Source organism: Melanerpes formicivorus, unplaced genomic scaffold, assembly GCF_026170545.1.
Source record: "Melanerpes formicivorus ecotype bairdi unplaced genomic scaffold, bMelFor1.0.p_v2 SCAF_32, whole genome shotgun sequence".
Classification (NCBI taxonomy): domain Eukaryota; kingdom Metazoa; phylum Chordata; class Aves; order Piciformes; family Picidae; genus Melanerpes; species Melanerpes formicivorus.
The window spans coordinates 1361616-1383783 of record NW_027142384.1 but is presented as its reverse complement, the minus strand read 5'-3'; the positions used below and the strand labels follow the sequence as shown (position 1 = coordinate 1383783).

Sequence of the window (22168 nt, the reverse complement as noted above, 5' to 3'; positions counted from 1 at the left end):
TTATTTGTAGGAGTATCTCAATTTAAGCGTAAGCAAAAAAATACAACAAAAACCATTACAAACTATATGGACGTTAAGTTTAGTGTTGGATAAAATCAGAAATCTTAATAAAATCTTTAAAAACAAAAAATCCTAGAAGAAAGAAAATTCCTGATTTTCACAGGGATTACTGAAAACACTTTTAGTGAAAAAGACAGCACAGGTTTCCTTGTGTGATCCATTAAGCACCACACCAGGCACTGACGTGACAGGAATTGTTTATTGTCTTAATGCAGCTTGCATTTAGTTCTTATTTAAAATTCAAGTGACAAATCAAAAAGCTGTTATTTTGTACTTGATTTTTGACTATGCAGTTGGTTATTTTTTTCCCCTTTAAGCAGGGACATTAACAACAGTTCTCTGCTCATGTTGTTGAGTTCATCCACAGCTGCATGAATAATCACTGCATAATTTATTACCCCTGTAATGCATGTGAACATTTATTTTAAGAGTTCTTCATATCCTCACTTCTGCCAGGTTCTTGCTACCTTAACTTCATCTGGCAATTCCTCAATTGATTTTTAGTTTTCTGGGTTTTAACATCATAGAATCCATGTCATTGTTTTGTTTTTTTTTTCTCGTTAATCTAGTCTGAAAAGCTTTGTTGCATTTCAGGTTCCTGTATTTAAGTGCATCACACAGGCAGGTGCAGATTTAGGGTAAGGAAGATCTAACTACACAGCACAGCATTAAACACCCCAGTTTTTTTCAGACAGTTTGCCTCTGTGGAAGGGGCCAGGAGATAAACCAGGTTTAATTAAATGGATCATTAGCAGGCCTTACATTAGGCAGGCCATACACACTAACCAAAGACTGAATGAGGACGTGTTTTTAATTCAGAAAGATCAACTTAAGCTGCACTCTAAGTGCAATTTTTTTTATTTTTTTTTTAGGGGTGTGGGGGTGCCCTAAATGAGCACTTGGAATCAAAACTACTTTAATATTTCAAGAAAACAGTATGTGTGCACGGGTGGTGCTGACATTAACTGTATGCTATCCATCAAAAAAAAACCAACTAAAATGAGACATCAAATATGCAGCGTGTCTACAATCAAACTACAAAGGATACTAATTTCCTATTAATCTTTTGATACCTCATGCTAAGAGACAGGAAGATTTCACTTAACTTATCAGATGCTCTCTGAAAGAAAGAGTAATCAACAAACACCTTTACCCAAGATTCCATTCTGGAAGAAGGTTTTGTTCCCTTTTTAACCAAAAGCCCAGTATATGCTCATTTGTTACATTTGTCTTTATTCTCTTCTACTTATCTGGTATAGTCCTTTGGTATTGCTGGTTTGCTTACTTAGTATTCCTTCATTCTGGTAATTAATAAGCATTTGCACTACAGGATCAAAACCAAAGGACTAAGTCTAAAGAAAAGTCACCTACCTCACACATGCTATATGTGTTTTAACTTCAGAGGACAATATCTAGGAGGGATTGGTTTTAATCCCAGCAGTGTCGACAGACAAAGTTTAACTGTGTTTACTGAAGGAAGATCACCTTTCATTCCTTCAGAAGTATCACGAACATGCTCACGTTCCAAGATAACTTCACAGATAGACAGCAGCACTGTGTTCTCTATCCAGCTTTGAAACTATAATATTTTAGCAAGTTGCCCTCCAAACCCCTACCAGTCTACATTCCAAAAATGCTTTATGCTCATATCCACGGTGTCAATTACAAGGTAAAGTACCGAGCTGCTCATAGACTTCAAAGCAGTCATACTGATTCATGTAGGATAACTCTCCTGAGTAATGAGTTAGCTAACAACCTCATCAGTTAATGTGTTCAGTAGTGCTCCAACAATCCCTCTTTACCTGAAGATTTTGCTATGAAATCAAAGTGAAAAGGCAGTGTTCTGATGACCTTAGCACACCGACTGCAACAAATTTACAAGTCACAGACCCTCAAACAAGACACTACAATAAAGGCCATTCAAAGTAGTCTCTTCTATACTGTAAAGTCTTCAAACATTGCAGAAGACCCTCTCCCATTATAATGCAAATTTGGAGTACTAAAGAAGGGGGCAAAAGTGAGAGCATTTCTAGTGGCATCTATTGTGCACTGCTAGAAGTGGAACTGAGGAAAAGACACAAAGCTCCACAAAATTTGAAATGAGAAAATTATTGTTATGTAATTGACAATACAAGTTTTGATGATTAAAACTTCCCATCTGAACGCAGAACCTCATCTTTATTAAAATGCTTATTTTTTCAGGCTATTTCTCCAATTTGCAAAAATCTCTCTTGATTTTTAATCCCATCATCCAATGGGCTTGTAACTCTTTTTGTAGCGCTCTTCCTGACAGATCTAATAGGCTCATGAAGTTCATCATCATGATCATTCATGTAAATACTGTAATACTACAGGACAAGTCAGACCTTGGTGAGGCTCCATTTGGCTCGTATTTCACTTCTGACAGCATTTTAAGCATTATTTTTATAACAGGTTTCCTTAATTTAGTTATAAGTGGATACTGTCAAATCCCTACTATAGTCAAGCCATGCTGCATGATTTTCTACCCTTTATAAAGGCCTCTTACCATACTGAGGAAAAAGGTTACCGTTTAAAATCCTGGGCAAATGTTTGCCCTTTATCAGTACTTCAACTAAACAGCTAGAAAGTACAATTAAGCAGACACCCAGATGCATACCCAAATTGAAAATAACCTCGCTGTGACTCAGATACACAGCAGACAAACTTTTCTATGTCCCAAATGGAACCTCAGAAGAAGTTTCATCACATACCCTTGATTCAGAAGCTCCAGAAAAATAAACAGCCTGACCTAAACACCAGGCAAGTGCTTGCCTTCCTGACAATCACTCTCAACATTCAAAATCATCATAAAGATGTCTTCCTTACAATAAAGCTGCTTTCACATTTAAAGTTCTCTTTACTGCTTCAAGCAAATCTTTTATTTCCAGAACAGTCATGCTAAAGTTCTTTTGGAAAAAGAATATATCAGCTATCAAGCTTTTAACTGCAATTGCCACTTGATTCAGATAAGAATGCCCAAATACCTCTGAAATAGATTCATACTAAACCCTTGTATTTTAGATACTTACTGGTACAAAAGTGTTTTTTTTAAGAGATGTGAAGCACATCTCAGTAAGGAGAAATAAAATAATGGATACATAAGCAAAACCACCAATGCAGAGCAAGGATAACAGGCAGCTGACCTGATGACATCCATCCATCCCCTCTTTTCAACCACAAGTGCACTGCAGTTAGGGTACATTATAAATAGTGAATAGATGGACAAAATGCAAGACAACAGAAGACATTCTGAGCTCTTCATCACACTTTGAGCCCACAGTACAAGTAAACTATAAAGCTTAAGACTTGGTTAAAGACTTGATCTGTCAAATGATAAACAAAAAAATGCTATCTCTTAAAATCACATATTGGGGGTTGGTTTTCATTGTTGGGGTGGTTTTGGTTTGGGTTTTTTTCAGTGGGACTCTTCATTGCTGTTTTGGAATGCTTTTTCTTTTATTTTTAACCACCACTGTAGAGGGGCATTTCCAGTTCCAGCGCAAGTCACCTGTGACCCCAGCCGAGAGAACATGTCCCTCACCTTCCCTGCTACTACCTGGGGAGCCTCCCTTACCCATAAAGCAGCCATCCACATTTCCCTGCACACTGTCCCTTTGATTCACCGCTAATACTATTTGTGGCTCCTAATCTGTTCTGATGACAGCTTGTATCACACGCTGTACTGAGTCCTTAAGCATTAACTATATCACATGCATACTTAACAACTGCATATAAATACCTCTGTTACCTCCTCTCCTTGTCAAAATACACTGTTTAAATGTAAAAAAAAAAAAAGATAAATAAAAAAATAATCCATACCTCAACAGCTTTTTTGACCTCAGATGCCCACATAACTAAGTACCATGACAGTGCCAGTATGAACTAATATTCTGGTTACGTAAAAGCAAGCCCTTAAAAGCTGCCTGCTGTCACATCAAGACATAAATGAAAGAAGAGAACTTACCTGCTGGCAAGGAAAGTCTTGAAATATCTGTAACAATAAAAAATACATTTAGCAATAGAAGGAAAAATAACTCTAAAATTGCATTTGCCTAATTAGTTTCTGCAAGGCTGTACTTGTTTAATAAAGCACATTATCTGAAGCCATTTGCTAGCTGCTAGTCATGCCACATGCAAATCAAATGCATTTGCCTTGTCTCACCCTATTCATTAACAAGATTATGTGTTGCTCACCTAACTGAAGGACAAAGATTATACTGCTGGGCAATGAGTGTCATCACTACAGCAGAATACAGGTCACTACACACAAATCAAGTGTCACATACAATTTTGCTATTATTACCTATGTAATTTCAGAGCTCCAAGTGTCAGTACTGTATGCTTCCTTTAGCCTTAAACCCTTAGAGAAAAAGGTAGCAACCTTACAGATGGATAAATATGGAACACAAGAAGTATTTTAAGAAAGGAGACTGATTTTTATCACTCAGGCACATGAGACAGTTGCTGAACATTTTTGCAGTAAATGCCAAGGCTCTCTTGAGCGCCAATCACCTTTGCAATAATTACTGTCTTGAGTCTAAATAGACCATATTGAAACGTACACCCTGAGGAAAGAAGGGTGTAAATGCATGCATATTCAACTTCCCTAAAAAGACACTTGTAGAAGCTGTAAGTTATTATGCCTTCTGCTTGCTTTTCATACATTTGTGTCATCTCGGTACACCTGACTGTAACTGGGACTTGTGGTACCAATCATAGTTCAGAGCAGAAACTAGAACACACCAACAACTAGAAAGCAAGAATTACTCAAAGTGTGTAGGGCCAAGGACAGGGGACACACAACAGGGGGTTAATGGAAGGTGAAATAATTTGGGGCTGGGGGCGGCAGGGGGGCTTGATGAGAATTGAGAGTTGGTAAAACCTGTAAAAAAAATGAACTCAATGTAAGAAAAAGGTCTGCAGAGTTATTTGGTTAAAAGCAGACAGCAATCTTAAGTAATAAAATGATTGTATTGGGTACAAAATCCATGCGCAAACTGAACTTTAACCATAGGTGCAACAATTGCAACAGATTCAGAGGTTATCAGGGCATATGGTCACTGCTTTGCTACCCATTAGAGGAAGTAACATGGCTTAATATATTTATTAGCCCCATTTTCACCAACAGACTCTTAACATCATTTACAATCCACATTTGCGGTTGCAGAACATGATGAAACTTGTACACCAAAGAATTACTAAAAGGTTCAGAAATGAGACATAGTACTTGGAGAAGACAATGAAATGGCAACACACATATATATACTTAAACATATATATACACACATATATACTTAAAACACAATGAAAATAGCAACAGGACACTATAAAAAAAGAAAGAAAAAAAAAAATATTGGATGCCTTTTTTTTCCTGGCAGAACATATAAAGTTTAAGATGATAGTAAAATAAGATAAGATGGTGCTGTCCACTTATTATATGAGATGGCTTCGTTCATAAGAAATGCCTTGAGATGGGAGTAACCCAGAGAAGAACACAAACTACAGGGAAGAAAAACCTCAAGTTATCTTCTGCAATGAAGCCAGATCACCGTGTATGGAATGGAGCTTTCTTCTGGCAGAAAATTATGCTGCAGTGACAATTAATTTGTAAAGTTAAATTAAGAGAACTGTCACACCTTTCTGTCTGTTTATTTACCTTTAATACTTTCCCTGAACTTTCAGGAAGTCACAAAGCAATTACTGCTAGGAATTGTCTCCTAGGATATAAAATATCCTATACACAGTTGCATATCCTAGGATATACAATATTAAGAGCTGTAACCACTTGAGTAGAAGAACTAAAATTGCAGAGTAGAAAATATCCTGTTTTTTCTGAAGCGATAGAAACTGATCTCTAAATTCCATTTATATTAAAAAAATAATCAAACACACTGGAAAAAAAAAAGTCAAGCCACTATAATAAAAAATTACAAATGGCATTAAGATTTTCTTCTAATTCTTGATGTACAAAAATTGGTTTATTACAGCATTTCTTTCTCTTGCAGTAAACCAGTAAACCTGTATGACAGATTTAAAGAGAAAAACAGTATAATAAACCAGGGGGGGAAAGTATTATCATTCACACACGGAGACAGGAAACATCAATTTACATTCCAGGAATTTAGCCATGCAATTTCAAACACCTCCAGGAAAAGCTGGGCACCTAAGGCACAGTTTTAACTCAGAGACTTGATTGTATTCTAGCACTTGCCCCTAACACCTGAGCAACTGTTTCCTCAGGGATCTCCCATTCACATTACTGCACTGGGGCCTACACAAATGGGGTACCTACAGGACCAGCACTGTTACTGTATTAAGTCAAACACTGTAACGATTTCTTATGTCCATGTTCCATTAAGGGTATCAACGGAAGAGATGCTACACCTCTGGGAGAATTATACCGAATAGCTTCTGCAAGTACACATTGTTCTAATACAATTCAGTGTCAGAGACTCTTTTCTACAACTGACATTCTGGATTTAAAAAACAAGTAGGATAGAAAAAATTAAAGCCTGAAGGTCACATCAGTGCACTCAAATTTGTGTAAATGCACTTAGCATGTTAATGGCATCATATTATTCAAAGATTTCCATTAAGCATACAGTTCTCTTACAGGCTAATGCATCTTAATTCTAGCAATCAGCCACTACAGAAATACCAACTCACAACAGCATAAATGAAGCAAGTGCTCTCACAGCTCCAAAGATAAAAGTAACAATTCCACTTTCTTGTGTGTTTGTATATCCAGACACCACAGTAGTAAACAAAATGTTTATTACATTCATGTGCTCCTATTAGCTGTAGAGTCACATCAGAAACTTTGGTATTTCTTATCCCATCTCCACAGCTCACTCCCATGGTTTCTGGCTTGAAGCTTCTTAGCTTTACTCTCAAATACAGTTTTTTCATTTAACATCTAACAGTGAAAAGAGATTAGTAGATTCTGGCAGCATTTTAAAAACTTCATTCACTGGGAAGTAAACTGAGACTACACATTTCAGTAGCTACTCATTTCAGATCACATTTACAAGCATGCATTCTTTGAGGTGCACAACCTTTCCTTTTTCTAAGTGCATTACAGTGTTTGGATCTCTGTACAGCAGAAAGGAACTCAATGCTGAGATCTGAAGAGAAAAAGGCCCCCAAAATTCGTCACCTAATCTGGTTTCTGACTTTAAGGAGGGACTTGAGAGCATCTGGAGGAACTATCCTGTTGGTAAGGATTCCCTCACACAATGTAAGTGGGCTGATATTTCTCCTACAGCTCATTTCCTGAAGGCACGATGAACACTGTCACAAAGCCCCACATTTACAGCTGTACAACATGGACTAACCTCATGTTTCCTATTTGCTCTGAAGTAATTTGAAGTGAAATTGAAAAAAATAAAAACCCAATCATCACATGTCACACACTTCTACCCTTACTGGTAACTTCAAGGGATCAGTCACGTTCTGCATTTATGTTCTTACAGATGTAAGAATTACCAGGAAGAGAGCAAAGCGTTAGTTTGAACAAGTTGGGGGAGAAGGTCTGATCATATTCTTTATAAACTTTTATCTTGTAAAGGTTAACTAGTTCAAGGAAAATGTTTTTATCACAAGTAGACACTGGGAAAAAGGAGCAGATGGCCTCAAGACATCCCTTCCAACCCAAGTTTCTGCAGTACAATGCATATGATGACAATAACAGAGCAGGAAAGAAGCTGCAACAACATTAGAGGTGCTACAAAATATTAGTTTCTCAGCCAAAGAAAACTTGCCAAGTAAACCCATCACCTACATGAATTCATTGAGGAACAGAAAAACTGCACCACATTTTAAATGAATATTGCTACTATTACTTGAGAAGGTTTGGGGCAGTATAATTTTCAAACAGACTTTGTGGGCCCCATCAGGAATAGTTTTCAACACGATCTATGGATGCCTTGGGTACCAGCTATCTCTAACACTGTGTTTGTTTTTATGAAGCTATGCATTTTGCATTACAGAGTTTCCTCAAATGTTTTCTTAGAAATGGAGCTGCAACTTCAAATCCTCTTTCCAAGAGTAACATCTAGTCATCAAAAACAAGAGTATTTTGTGAGCTTCATGTTCCTACCTCAAGGTAAAATGAGAACATAGTTCCATGGACAACTACAAAGGCTCAGACTCTCACCCCATGTACAGCATTGATCTCTTTCCAGACTCGTGGTAAGCAGCAGACCGCAAGAAATTTAATCCTGTTCTCCTGTAGCAGTAACTCACTGCCTAACCTAAGACTATTCCCTTGAAATGAATTCAGAAAGTCAGTTCATGAACCAACCTCTCATTCAAGTGAAGAGCAAAGGCTCACAGCACACAAGGAACCACAGACCACAGTCTCCAGAAAGCTGAACAACACATTTGAAAACAATCTTTCCAAGTGAATGAGGAATATCACAGGCTCACCATAAGATGCAGTTTTTCTATTTATCCAGTGGGTACTAAAATCACTTAGGAACAGATGTGTACTCAGCTTTTAGTCTTTGCATGACTCATGCTGAAGGATGCTGGACTCAACAGCTTGAAGGTCTCCCTTCCTATTAGTCTTCAGCAGGGTAAAAAGGCAGCCTGGATTTTCTTCTCACCTATGTCAAACTATTTTTCTTTGTTTAAAAAAATAAGTAAAAAACACAAGTCACCTTTCACAAAAACTACTTTGGAAAATTATGTTTCTTGAAACTCCAGGATATATGCATTATTACCTGACCTATTGAGTAAAGACCTTGAAGATACAATCAATTCCTTCTGACAGCACACCCACTGAGAGAAAGCTGTTTAAAAGTTTTCTAACATGATTAAAAGATTGCATAAATCACCAATTAGACTGTTACACACATGTATGTTTTTCTTTCATCATTAAAAGTGCATCCCTTATTCTTAACCTAAGCCTAACCTACTTCTGATTTAGCAATCTGCAGAGATCAATGTTAACAGTCCTTTATTTTATCATTTCCCATTAAGGCAATTTTAGGGCAATTGCAAAGAACAACTTAATAAAACATTTTCTTGTATTAGCTGTGTAGAATGAGAGGCAGAAGCAGCTCACTATAAAGGTCCATTTTCCTAAACCTTTGATTATCTCACAATTTTTCTTCAAAATACTAATTTTGCCTTTCAGTAGCTTCACCATTTTGCAAACACCAACATGGAACACAGTATTCATGGGTTAATCATAACAGCACCAAAAATATCTCTTGTTTAAAGTTTTTTCCCCTATTGACATACCTATTGCATTTGCCTCAAGCACAGCAGCCACTAAATATCCAGCACATTATCTGTTACCCTGGGGAGAGATGCAGCAAGACAATTATAGGCCAGACACCTCTGCCCACAAAACTTGCCAGCACTCTTTTGTGCTTTGGCTAGATCAGAAGAAATAGTGTACAAAAGCACACACATTTTCTTTACAACCCTACTTCACAGGAGAACCGTGTTGCACCAGAGCCCTTTATTATCTTTGTTTAAATCTCTGCTTCAACTGCAAATATCAACAGTAATGAATTAATGCTTTCATTTATGTCTGTTGAAAAGGTTAACTAGCAAGCAGCTAAGAATGAACTGTTATGAGACCCTCAGTGGAAAACGTGCTCAGCCTACATTATACTTTTGAGTTGTTCTGTTTAACCAGTTATTAGTTCTAATGCAAGCTGCTGCCCCTAAAACACAAAGCCAACACAAAATAAAGGCAAGTAAAAATTAGGGGAGCAGCTGAAGTGTTACACAGAACACTAAGGGTTTTTCCAGATTGTGTTTCATTTAAAAAAATTAAAATGAGTGTTAGGCACACTTACCCTGTGATCAGCACCATCTCTGACATACCTCAGAAAAAGTTATGCTCATGGGTGTTTAAAGCTACTACAGTGTTACAAGTATCAGCATTGGCTAACTTGTCCTGTACCTCAGGAACAGGTCCAGCTCATATTTGCTTCCATTACTGACGACGAACTGACAGATGAGTGGCTAATTAACCCTTGCAACTTTCTCACTGTCCCAGATCTTCTGTTTATACTTTTCTTCTGCTCCCCACCCACCATGATTTAAAAACAGAAGCAACGTTTAGTCTCATTTATAGGATCTACAAAAACAAATAGTATCTTTCAACAGTTTCCCATCAATTTCCTTTCTCCCACTGAGAGAAATACCTCCTAAAATCACTCTGCTTTTGGTTCTTAAATGTCAGTGTTTGAAACTCACAACGCCCAAATTCTCATTAAGATGCCAAGAGGCATCAAGATGCATTTGCCTTCATCTCAGCCAAACTCTAGCTTGAACTCAAAGGGCATGCACCTGCAACCTCAGATTCATTTACACCACATCATTGAGCATGTCCATAAAGCTATCTATCCAGCCACGAGTAGCCAAGTTTTAGACCAGGCATTCCAAACAGTAAGATAATACATGAGGAGGAGGTTAAGAGGAGCAAGAGAAATTACTCAATCATTATTCAGGGCAGGCAGGAGCAGTCTCATTACTCACTGAGTTATAGAGCATGCAGCATCTGAGTAAGTCAAAGAATTTATTCTCAGTACCTACACAAGTAGTATATAAAGCTTTTGCCCACGGGAAAGAACAGTACGGATAAAGAAGAGACTGGAGCAGGGTTCATAAGAATTGGTTTTATTCAGCATCACAAAAAAGGGTAAATGAAATCTTCAAGTGTGCAGGAGATATCAAGCTCCTATGGGTTGGCAAAATACATGCCAATGGGGCATGAGAAAAAATAAACCAGAAGTATCTCAGAAATTGAAGCAAATTGCTGAAAGGCAACAAATACTCTTCAACATATAGATATGATGTAATGCATCTAGGGGGGAAAAAAAGATTCTGAGCAGTAACTCCTTAATCACTTAACACTTGCACTTTCTCCAGTTCCAACTGCAGGGGGAAGGCTGAATCACTGTTTTCTCTGAAATCATCAATTCAGTGTAGGAGCTGACCCAAAACCAGCAGTAAAACATTGTGAATCATTAGGAAGGATATTGTAAACATGGTACTTAAATGTATCACTGTACAAAACAATAAAGCATCCACATCTTGTGCTCAGTTCTGGTCTCTGCTTCAGAAGGAACACAAAGTGGAGTTAGAGGACATCTACAACAGGGCAACTGAAGTGATCAAAGGATGGAGCAGGTGCCACCTAAGGTCAGGCTACAGAACCTGGAACCCCTCAAGCTGGAAGGACATGAGGCTCAGTGAAAACAACCACAACTTACTAGCGGGGGGGTGTGGAGAAACAATAACAAAAAACCCCAACACCAACAACCAGGAGAAAAGGGGAAGGAAGCAAAAGGAAGAAGATAAAGGAAAGTAAAAAAAGGGGATGGGGGAAGGAAAAAAGGGAAAAAATAAAAGGGAAAAAAAAAAAACCATACACCAAAACATGGGGTGGGGGGGGAAAAAACCAATGTATTGCCACTGTTCATTAAACCCTGACAATATAAGCAGTAGCAGGCATTTGAGGGGACTACTGGAGGTTAGCTTTAAACCAGTATAAGACTGCTCTTTGCAGCTGGCAGTGAGCTTCCTGAAGTTCCTGCTAGAGCAGGGGGTGGAGGCACATACTGTCACCAAGTTCAATAGCAGATTCACAGTGGGTTCACAAGGGAAGGGGACAAGAACTAGTAAGGAAGGTACCATCTGGCATCCCTGACATAGTGAGGATGCAGAATAAATACAGGGCCAGGTGCACAAACTATGTCAATGCCTTCTGCTGTCACTCAGGCACACTGCTGGCCTGGAAGATAAGTGGTCTCCTCCAGCAACATCTCTAGTATCAGAAACAGTTTGGCCAATAGGACTGCAAAAGCAATCATACCCCTGTGCTCACACTGGTGAGGCTGCACCTCAAGCAGCAGGTTCAGTTTTGATCCTCTAACTACAGCAAGGACATTGAGGTGCAAGAGTGTGTTCAAACAAGAGCAACAAAGCCAGTGAAGAGTCTGGAGATCAAGTCTTGTGAGAAATAGCTGAGGGATTGGGGTTGTTTAGTTTGGAGAAGAGGAAGCTCAGGGGAGACCTTCTCACTCTCTACAACTGCCTGAAAAAGAGACTGTAGTAATCCTAGTAGGGTGGATGCTGGTTTCTTCTCCCAAGTAACAAGAGGAAATGGCTTCAAGGTGTGCCAGAGGAGGTTGAGGCTGTATGTTATGAAATATTTCTTTCCCAAAAGGGTTGTCTGGAACAGGTTGATGAGGGAACCAGTGGTCACCATTGGAAGGATTTAAGAGACATGATTCTTACTGGCATGGTTTAGTGGTGGACTTGGCATTGTCACATCTACAGTTGACTCAATGATCTTAAAGGTTCTTTCCAACCTAAATAATTCTATGCTCCTTGTGTTCGTAAAATCAGCATTATGGCCCTGTGAAGATGTAGGACAGTCACGAGCTTTATGCATAACCTAGAAGAATGCCTACTCAATCAGAAGTGCTGTTGTAAGAATGACATCTGCATTATAGAAATTTCTTAGCCTTTCATGGTTTACAGCAAAAGATGCATTTAACTCTTAACAAGCCCTAAAAGCTTAAACTGCTTAAGATGCCTCAGGAGAGATATGTGTGCACACTTATCAATGGCTCAGATCTAGCAGGAATATCTCCAGCACTGTGACCTGTGATCATGTAATCTTGATGGAAATACTGTGACATTTTATCAACCTAACAATTCAGGCCCTCAGGCAAGCTTAGGGAAAGCTGCAGACACACTCCGTGTCTAGCTAGTCCCTCATTTGTACTACAGAGCACTTGATCTTAGAAGTGATAGCTTAAGTGGATTTAAAAAAAAACAAACCACAAACCAACAAAAACCAACAAAACCCAACCACCAAACACCCACACAAAAAACCCCAACACTGTCTTGACATTGCTTGCCATTGCTGAATTTGCCTTGTCATTTTCCATGATGCGCTCATGACGTGCCATGTGCCACCACAAGTCACCCACGTTTGCAAAAGATGACAGGATTTTACAGTTCCCCTACTCCAATACAAATGAGCACTGCATGGCAGGAAAGCTGCCTTCCACACTAGGTATGACAAACTCACAAGCACACCTAGATGCTTCTGAATGTAACACGAATGTTTTTCCTGGTGCAGAAATTAACACCAAGGACACAACCAAGAACAGGAGAGAATTAAGAGGAAGTAATTAAAACACTATTCAAATGGAAATACATGTACCTGACCACAGTGAAGGAGAAAGCAGCTTTCCTCCAGCGTTTCTTTGAGAGGTGGGGTTGTTTTGGTTTTTTTTTTGATAAGAAAAATTCAGAAGATTTAGAATATCGACTAAAAACTTAACAAAAAAGGCACCCAAAGGTTCACTTTGTAATACTCAAACAGCATTTTGCAAGTTCTGGGGTTTGGTGCTTTTTGAAGACAAATCCTTAGAAAGCTGGGAGAGACATTTCACTTCATGTTCCACCACTGTAAAATTATGCTGTTTCCATGGTTATGGCCCACACATGGGTTCCATTGTTGCAGCAGTATTTCAGAAGCTAGAATTAAAGTTTTAAGTTTTTTTTTTTTCCTCAACTGAAGTTACAGAACATTCAAGACAAGTGAAAGAAGGCTGAAGATAATCAGAGCAGCCCGCAAGGAGAGAGGGGAAAAATGTAAAGGACAGCTTTCCCATAAAGAACACATACAAAGCAGTTTGTCAAAAGTTTAACCTAAGATTATCACCTTACGTATACATTGTACTTACAAAAAAACCCAAAAGTGGAAAGAGCTGTTACTAGTTAACACTTGCATGTATAAAAAGGCTTAGTGCCTGAAAAATAAAACATTGTATTGACCTCAACGGCATTACTGCCAGGCATTCAAAGCGAGATTGACAGCAGCAACAGAAGTTTTGTTCTTTACAGAAACCTACCCCAGTAAACAAGATTAAATGCATTTTTAAGGAGAACCTGGTTTTTTCCTTAGTCCAACAGACACTACAGATGGAAAAAAACCAAACTACCCAAACAACCCACCACTAACTTTAGCTGCAGTTACGAGATTCTTCTCAAAGTGAAGCGTAACATCCCTGTACAACAAATGGGCAGTTCCACAAGTATTAGGGCATTTACAGCCAGAGACAGAGTCTGAAATCCGTTCTCCAATGTCACATGAGAGTTTTGTATCTTAACCTTAGACATAATAGAACATGCTCAGAGTGATAAACTTCAAGTTTGCCACCACAGGCAGAAGGATAATTCCTTTAATGCAATCTTACTTCAGCAAGTCTTACATGTCTTACTAGGGACATAGACTACACCACTTCTAACTACTACACTATGTGGAGACACAACAAGATGCAGAGTGTAATCCTGGTGGGGTGTTGGGTAATTTTCAAAGAAACAGTCAAAAAAGGTTTTCAGAACTTCAGCCACAAAGGAATAGCATTTTAATAACCTAGAATGACTAAATTATTTGTCAAAGAACAGAGGAGACAGATGGCAGTGAGAACTAAGAAAGAGATTAAACCAAACATCATTTCTTTAGTTACACAAGCACATGCAAATATTTTTAAGCAAAAAAGGCAGAGAGCCTACCTCAAGGTCTTAAATAGGAATTTAGGGGCAACAGAAAGAAAGACAAATCATCAGGAAGTGGCAAAAGAGTCATTGTGGAGCTATATATTATGCATTCATCTAAACTGGCATTGATAATTTTTCTTTCTATGTTTGACAATAGCAGTATTTGTATTAGGCTGGTTGCCTCCTCCCCACACCACACAGATCAAATGCACCAGCAGAAATACATAAAAATCATTCCCCTGGCTTTTCTGCTTCTCTGTCCCCTTTCATATTTTTCAGATGGAAAAGAAGGAGGACAAATTAAGACAGCACAAAAGATGACAAGTGAGGTAGGGAGAAACCACAAGCAGGAAAAAGACAACAAACTAGCAAAAGGAAAAAACACACACACACCCCAGGACAAAGAAACCAGAAGAGATGACTGATGAAAACTAGATTACCAAGGGGAAAAAAAGGGGGTAGTGGGGGAACAAGACTGCAGACAGAAGTGTTTCAGTACACAACAAGAGACAGGCTTTCTTCTCTTAATTGGTTCTGTCATGTAGCCATCTGAGAGCAACTCTCAAAAGAGTACCGTTCATGTAAGAGGAAAACCCCCAACATGTCTGTTCTCAGCAAGCTGATCAAACAAGAGACCCAGTTGGCTTGACAGAACACAACACGTGTGCAACTTCCATATTCCCTTTGCTGCGACTTCCAAACACGGCCATTACTCCCTTTCAGCCAAGTGAGCAAGTCAGAGTTTGTCTCCAACAGCAACAAGGGAAGCCTAGCATGGATGATTAATAGATTCTCATATTCACAAACCCTCTGAAAAGTGTCAGCTTAGCATCATTAAGATTCTATCAGTCCTGAATTGCAATTTAAGAAAGTATTTTGCTCTATTTAATCAATTTAATGCACAGTAAAAACTTAATTTGACAAAATTGAAAGCGTTATTTCTCTCTGCCGCTGGCATGAAACAGATTAATACCACCAGAAAATACTTGCAGAAAGATTTAAGATTCATTACATCTTAGGTGGCAGATAAACATTAGATATACTATGAACTCTATAGACTCTAGGCTCAATACTGTGTCTAAGAGCTGTGAGTTTTCAGTTAACGCTACAATTACCTCCCCAGCAGCTAACCCAAGTTGTGCCTCCTACACAAGCCAGTACTGTGATTTTTTTCAAGTCCACTCTCACCAAACATTATTTCATACAATAACAACAGACTCCACAGACACTAGGGAACATGGAACAAGGACAAAGACAACTCCCAGTTTATATACACTTTATGTCTCTGTGCAAGTTCCTAGCCAAATCCAAACTAGATAAATGCAGGTCAGAACAGAACACAAAAGTAGGTCCCAGCTGTCCCAGATGAGATAAACACTTTACAGTCCTACCTACATTTACCAAGATTTGACTTAAACTATCCACAGAAGTACTGAAAGAATGACAGAAAGGTGCCACAGAGGACCGTTTGGAGGTACACACAACGATCTGAAGCTAGAAGATAACACGTTACAGTAGACACATCTACTAGTCAGCCCTGTCTGGCAGTCTCAGAGCTAGAGGTTCTCTAAGAAGCAGCTCTTGTCATCCCAGTGCCAAAGCCATGGCATGACAGCACTATTTGTACTGTGAAATGAACACTTCTGCCTTCAGGGCTGTCAGACCAATTTTCCTCACAAATAACTAACAAGCCAATTCTACGGCCAGCAGCAGGGAAAGGAATCCTGACAGAGTGCTGTTCATGAAACATGCTCACTACTAGCCAAAAATCACAAAGTCCCTTAGTAACTCTGACTTACCTTATAAATAAGTACTTATGTACTGCAGAGTGTTGCAGGTCTATTAGAACAGGACTTTAAGGCTATTGTGATTTTGCCGCTAGACGTGACTCAATTTTTTCCAACACAAAATGCATCTGCTATCAGAAAAGAAGTGTGAACTACTACTTTTGCTAGTGTTAAGGAACTGCTGTGTCACTGCAGAAGTATACAGTCAAATATCTCAGTAAAAGCCTTTTCCATTTATGCAAAGGGAATGTACAGTATTTGTATACACTTATACAATTACATCTTGCTTGAACTTGCTTTGTTGATACATAAAACAGTACTAATGGTGACTAGATACACTGCTGATGTCCAATGATTCCTCACCAGCAAACCAAGTGAGCTGTAACAAATTGGCAGAAATGAAGACAATGATGATGTAGTCCTTTAAGAATAAACAGAAGCGTTAGAGACTCAATTGTATTTGGTACAGCCATGTGCAGGTTGGAGTGACTGAACAAATATTTTCTGCACAAAGACCACAAAGAAGTGTAGAGAAGAAATCTGTGCTTTGCTTCAGAAGCAATAAAAAAATGTTTTTGTACCACAATATAATCTGTAGGAAATTACAACAAAAAAGAAGCCTCAACCACGAAGCAGCATTAAAGCTTTACAAATTCTTCATGGCTATCATAGTTGATTCATTATTCCACCATTCCACATGCCTGAAAAACCAATGCCTGATCACTTCCTTTGTTATTTCAAACAAGGATAAAATTATTTGAGGACTATCCTCTAAATGCTTTTCCTTTTCTGATTATTCATTTGGCACGGAAGAAGAAAAGACAAGCAAAAAAAAAAGCCCCACAGCCTTTTCTGCTCCTGATCTAACAGGACGAAGTCAGATGCCACCAAATCCCACAGAGTAAGAACAACGCCATTCAGCCATGGTGATTACCTAGAACTGAACTGACAGTTGTTTCATGCACTTTCAAGCTCAGTAACATGAATGTGGTGAACATTTTTTCATTACACTATGATCGAATTTTCAATTTATCACATGTGACATGTCAGGAACCCCTAGCACATTGAGTTATTACAAGATAGCATTACAGTTTATTCTAATTTCCCCATAATGTGCAAAATACATATGCAATACTTAATAAAAACATTAAATTAGTCAGAATAGTGAAACAACATTGAGTTCATCGAGGTGTCTCTTCCCCAATCTTCACTCTCTGAATTGCTGGTGAAGGCATCCCAAAACTCACCCTCAAAAAGCACAAATAAGGAACTGGTTTAAGGTCCAAATTAAAAACCTTATTCAACTTTCCAATTATTATTACAAAGAGACTCATTGTCAGTGCAAGCTGCTCAAGATCTAATTAGGTTCAGAGTGGATGTTAAGTTCCATTTGCTCAAGAACCTTAAACTAATTCTGGCACAAAATCATCCAGCTACTGCACAAGGATGTCAGTGTTTCAAAAACTTCTGAACATCTTTTCTGATATGCAGAACGATCAAATTAAAGAACTGTGGTATGTACATAACTCAGAGTCAGCTCTGATACAGTTAATATACACTTCATCAATCTGCAAACCAAGCATTTGTGACAGTACAAAAGAATTTCAGGCCACATATGCTAACAACATATCACGGAATTGGAACTGAAATTATTTCTACTCTGTATTTGTCTACTCCAGCCCCACATAAGAAGAAATGCACAAGTTCTTAACAGGATACTGAAAGCTTAGAGCAAATCAGAGGAAGTCAAATAATGGAAGAATTAATTCAGCCTAAATGACAGGGATGTTAACACTGCTGCCACATGAACAGTATATAAGTCAGTCCATTTATCTCCTTTCTCACAATTCCTGAATTAGAAAAGTAACAAAAGTCACCAGAGCAGAAGGAAATCTAAGGCATCTGTCTATTTCTATATCTAAGAGAAACAACACAACACACAAACACCAAAGAAATCCTCTAGAAGAACTTGGGGTAAAATGGGCAACTCTGCCTTACAGAAAAGCAAAGCAGTAACTTCTCATGTCAGTGTAGCAGATCTGGCTGGATTAGGTCTGTCAGTGGCCTAAAGCATTCCCCAATAAGCCAGCAAAGCTGGGATCAGTGAATAAAAGAATAGTTTGGGTTGGAAAGGTTTTTCCCACACAGACCTTTCTAATGAAGACATCTTTACATCTGTCTGTAGACATCATACTATGCAGGCAGGTTTGGCCATTACATACAGCTCTAAAATTTGAAGTCTATGAATTAGACACTGTTCCATAAATCATGAAGAGAAGTTTTGAGGTTGGGCAGAGGGCAGCGATTTGTCACAACTCATCCTGAGGCCTCTCGTTACAGTACACATATGAATGCAAGAACATCTATCTTTCCCCCTTCTGACCTGTCCTACATTCAAAACTCCTGTTTCTAAGATGACTCAAGAAAAATACTATCTTGCCTGGCTTTTTAAGAAGTTATAACTGAGAGAATAAAAAGTTCCATCTTCACCATCTCTTCCCTACAATACAAAAACCCCAAGCTAGACTGAGAGACTAAAGCCTTTATCTCTACTCAGACTTCCAAGATTTAGTCTCCACAGGACTTAACTCCCCATCGACTTCTAAGTCTCTATCCCAAACACTAAAACTGAAGTCCTTCAGAAAGCAAACACGATGCTTTTGCAGTTGAGGTAAGCAACACAGTAGTTTGACAACAAATTATTTCAATCACTTGTGCTCCTTCTTGTGCAGATTAATAGACACCTTGCCTCCTTGAACTGATACCTGATACAGCCATCTTATTCACATCTGATGTCCTAAGGCCAACATGGCTCTCCCTCCCAACATCAATTTTTTCAAAGACAAAAAGAAGAAACAAGGAATTCCCACTCCACCTGCTGAAGACAATCTCACTGTGTTAACTTTTATCAACTCACCATCATCAGAAATTACTTCCAAGAAGTAAGCAACTCTTTTCAAGCACTCAACAGCTGTCCTCCAAGAGACAGCTTCTAAATGTTAAGAAGCTTTTAAATTTTATATTACAACTAAGACTAGAGACCCCTGGTGAATCTCCACTCCAACACCCTTTAAAGATAGTTATGTTACTGAAATGAAAGGCCATCAACTGTAACATTAAGAATCAAATGAACATGCATTCAAATGTTTCCAAGCATCAGAAAAATATTTAAAGTAACTCCTATGACCTCATGCAACAGCCACAAAAGAATATTTTTAGGTATAAAATCCTCTCATTCAAGAAAACTGTAACAGATTATGAAATTTATTTAATCCACATATATAAGCTGTACAAATAAGATAGCAGAAACCTCTGCTGGGAACATCATGGACTGGATTACAGCCCTGATTACTGGCTAAATACTGACACTTGTGCCTGAAAGCTCCAGAAACTCAGGTCTGACTTTTGGGGTTTAGGGAAATTGAACTGACCAAAATGCATGTGACCTCAATTAGCCATCAGGCCAGCCATACAGAAATACAGATGCTACAGAGATGAAAACCAGTATTGACTGAAATGTGACATTCCACAGAAATTCTACATTGCTGCCACTGAAGGGGACTGAGAAAAATAGTAGTTCTACCATCCTGAAACACAAGTAGTCTTTTGTTCAGTTTCCATAATCTATAATTATCTGTAGTTTCTACAAGAAGAAAAATTCTAGACCTGAGGCCATCTTTGGGCCTTCCCCACACACTGATTTGCAAATGTTCCTTATTTCCCTTGGAAAAACATTTTCAAGAAAGAGGAGAAAAGAAGCTTATGCTGAAGTAACAAGTTTAAAGTCAACTCCACCAAACTCATCCAAATAACAGAGAAGTCATTTGTTCCTGAAAAACATTTTGCAGTTGAGATGTAAATTTCAGGATTAAAAATTTTCTTTAAAAAATATAAACCCAAAGAGGATTTTAAATGAAGGAGGGATTATGTAGGCATGCACTTAAAAAAAGAGGAGCCTTCTGGTTGATCACAATTCTCTTTCCCCACCTTAATACTTCCACTTTGCCCACTAAGAATATACTGCTTGTGTTAGAAAAATATTAGACACTAAAAGAATAATTAACTTTGTATTTGTGTGTTTCAGCTGAATTTTTCATCTGTGATGCTCCCCTGAATATGCCCATCACAGATTTTCTCTGCATGAGGACACTTTCAAATGGGAGTTTTAGTAGGAAAAGCCAAACCAGCACCTTCTGACCCACATTATTCATACTAATTGTATACAGTTCTTGCAGTACTCTGTGCAGGTTTTTCTGCTGTCATCACTATGGATACAGAGGCCAGCAGTACATGAAGCCATGTAACTTACTGCTTTCCTATGTCAATCTTTAATCCTTTCCAGGAGAGCTGCATGTAACAGGTTAAACCCTGAGAACAGATTAACCTGTCTGTTCCCCCCAATGCAGAACTGAGGGAAAAGTAACACAAAAAAGTCTCCAGGTTGACACAAAAAGAGTTGAGATTAAAAGTTTCACTGAGCAAAACATACCAATACAATGCACAATCACCTTAGCTAATAATGTAATGCACAGTTACCTTAGCTCAGCCTACTTACAGAAAAAGCAGTGAAATGCAGGAAAGGAAAACAAAAATAAAACCACACCAAACAAAAAACCAGCATCAAACAGAAAACTTCAACCAGCGTGCTACCATACTCCCACCTGTATTGCTGCCACCCAAATGGAAGGAAGCCAACACCCAAAACTCAGAACCCAAAAGCAGCAACCAGAACAGGAAGCCTACCCTGTTACAATCTGAACTTCAAGCCCCCTGATACTTTGCTCCAGACAGCACTTTCATTTTGCAGCTGGCATGAGGCAGGGCAGTTTTGAATACCAACAGCAAATTCAAATTGAGCCCATGATGCTGCATTTAGGTCATGTCTCCAAAGTCAAGTGGTTTTTACCAAAAACAACATAACAAATACTAATTACTTGTATTAGTACCAGGATTCAGTAACTCAGAGGTCACTGGAACTACACATTTAGAGCAGAGTTCCAACTCTTATCCTATTCCTCCAGGAAGTAGAAGAGTGCACCTGGTGCAAATCTCACGCTATACAAATGCTTACGCATCCTCAAAGCAAATCTTCCAGGTCGTTTTGGCATGGCTTCTCTTCAAACCTCATGAACAGGAAACCTTCAAACTGAAGCCCAGACTTTACCACCACCAGATATCCTATTCTTCATTGGCTACCTACATATGCTGGACAAAGTGAGCCTCTTTAAAAAGCAAAAAGGCAATCCCCAACCTGAAAGATGAAGATGTCTTTGTGAAATGACCATCTTCATGTAGGATTTAGCATAGAGGCAGAGGCACAAGGCATAGGCTGGATAGAAATATCCTGTGCTCAGCCATTAAGGCATCAAAGGAGGATACCATGCAAAAAGGACATACAAGTTTGCAAGAATCCTGTTGCTTGTCTGGTAGGTTTTGGTGGGTTTTTTCCAAAACACAAAATTTGCAGAAGCTTCTAAGGTAAATTATTCACTATAGTAAGAGTTCAACTCAAACTTACATGTAAGGCAGAGGAGTACAGCCTGAATTATTCTGCTTAAAGTAACTGATGCCAAATGGTTCAGACTTCCAGGAGCCTGCAAGCAAACCACGACAAAAAGACTTCCAGAAAGAGGAAAGAGTTAAAATACACCGAGTACAATGCTATGAGAAAATGCCTACCATTCCTTTTGGAGATTGCTCTTGTAGAGATCATTCAGAATAAGGGAATAGGCTGAAAGGAAGAATTCCATGATCACAGC

The 22168-nt window shown here is 38.6% G+C and overlaps 1 protein-coding gene across 3 annotated transcripts in view; it reads right to left on the bottom strand.

Annotated features, from left to right (window-relative positions):
- Window positions 1-22168, bottom strand: part of PTK2 (protein tyrosine kinase 2) — a 197642-nt gene that overhangs the window by 154085 nt on the left and 21389 nt on the right. For 2 of the 3 annotated variants that reach the window (XM_068155459.1, XM_068155460.1), the window contains exon 3: window positions 4046-4072. The exons of the other annotated variant lie outside the window; for it this stretch is intronic. The gene's annotated coding sequence lies outside the window, so the exon portion shown is untranslated. The remainder of the gene's footprint in view (window positions 1-4045; window positions 4073-22168) is intronic. 3 annotated transcript variants of the gene reach the window in all.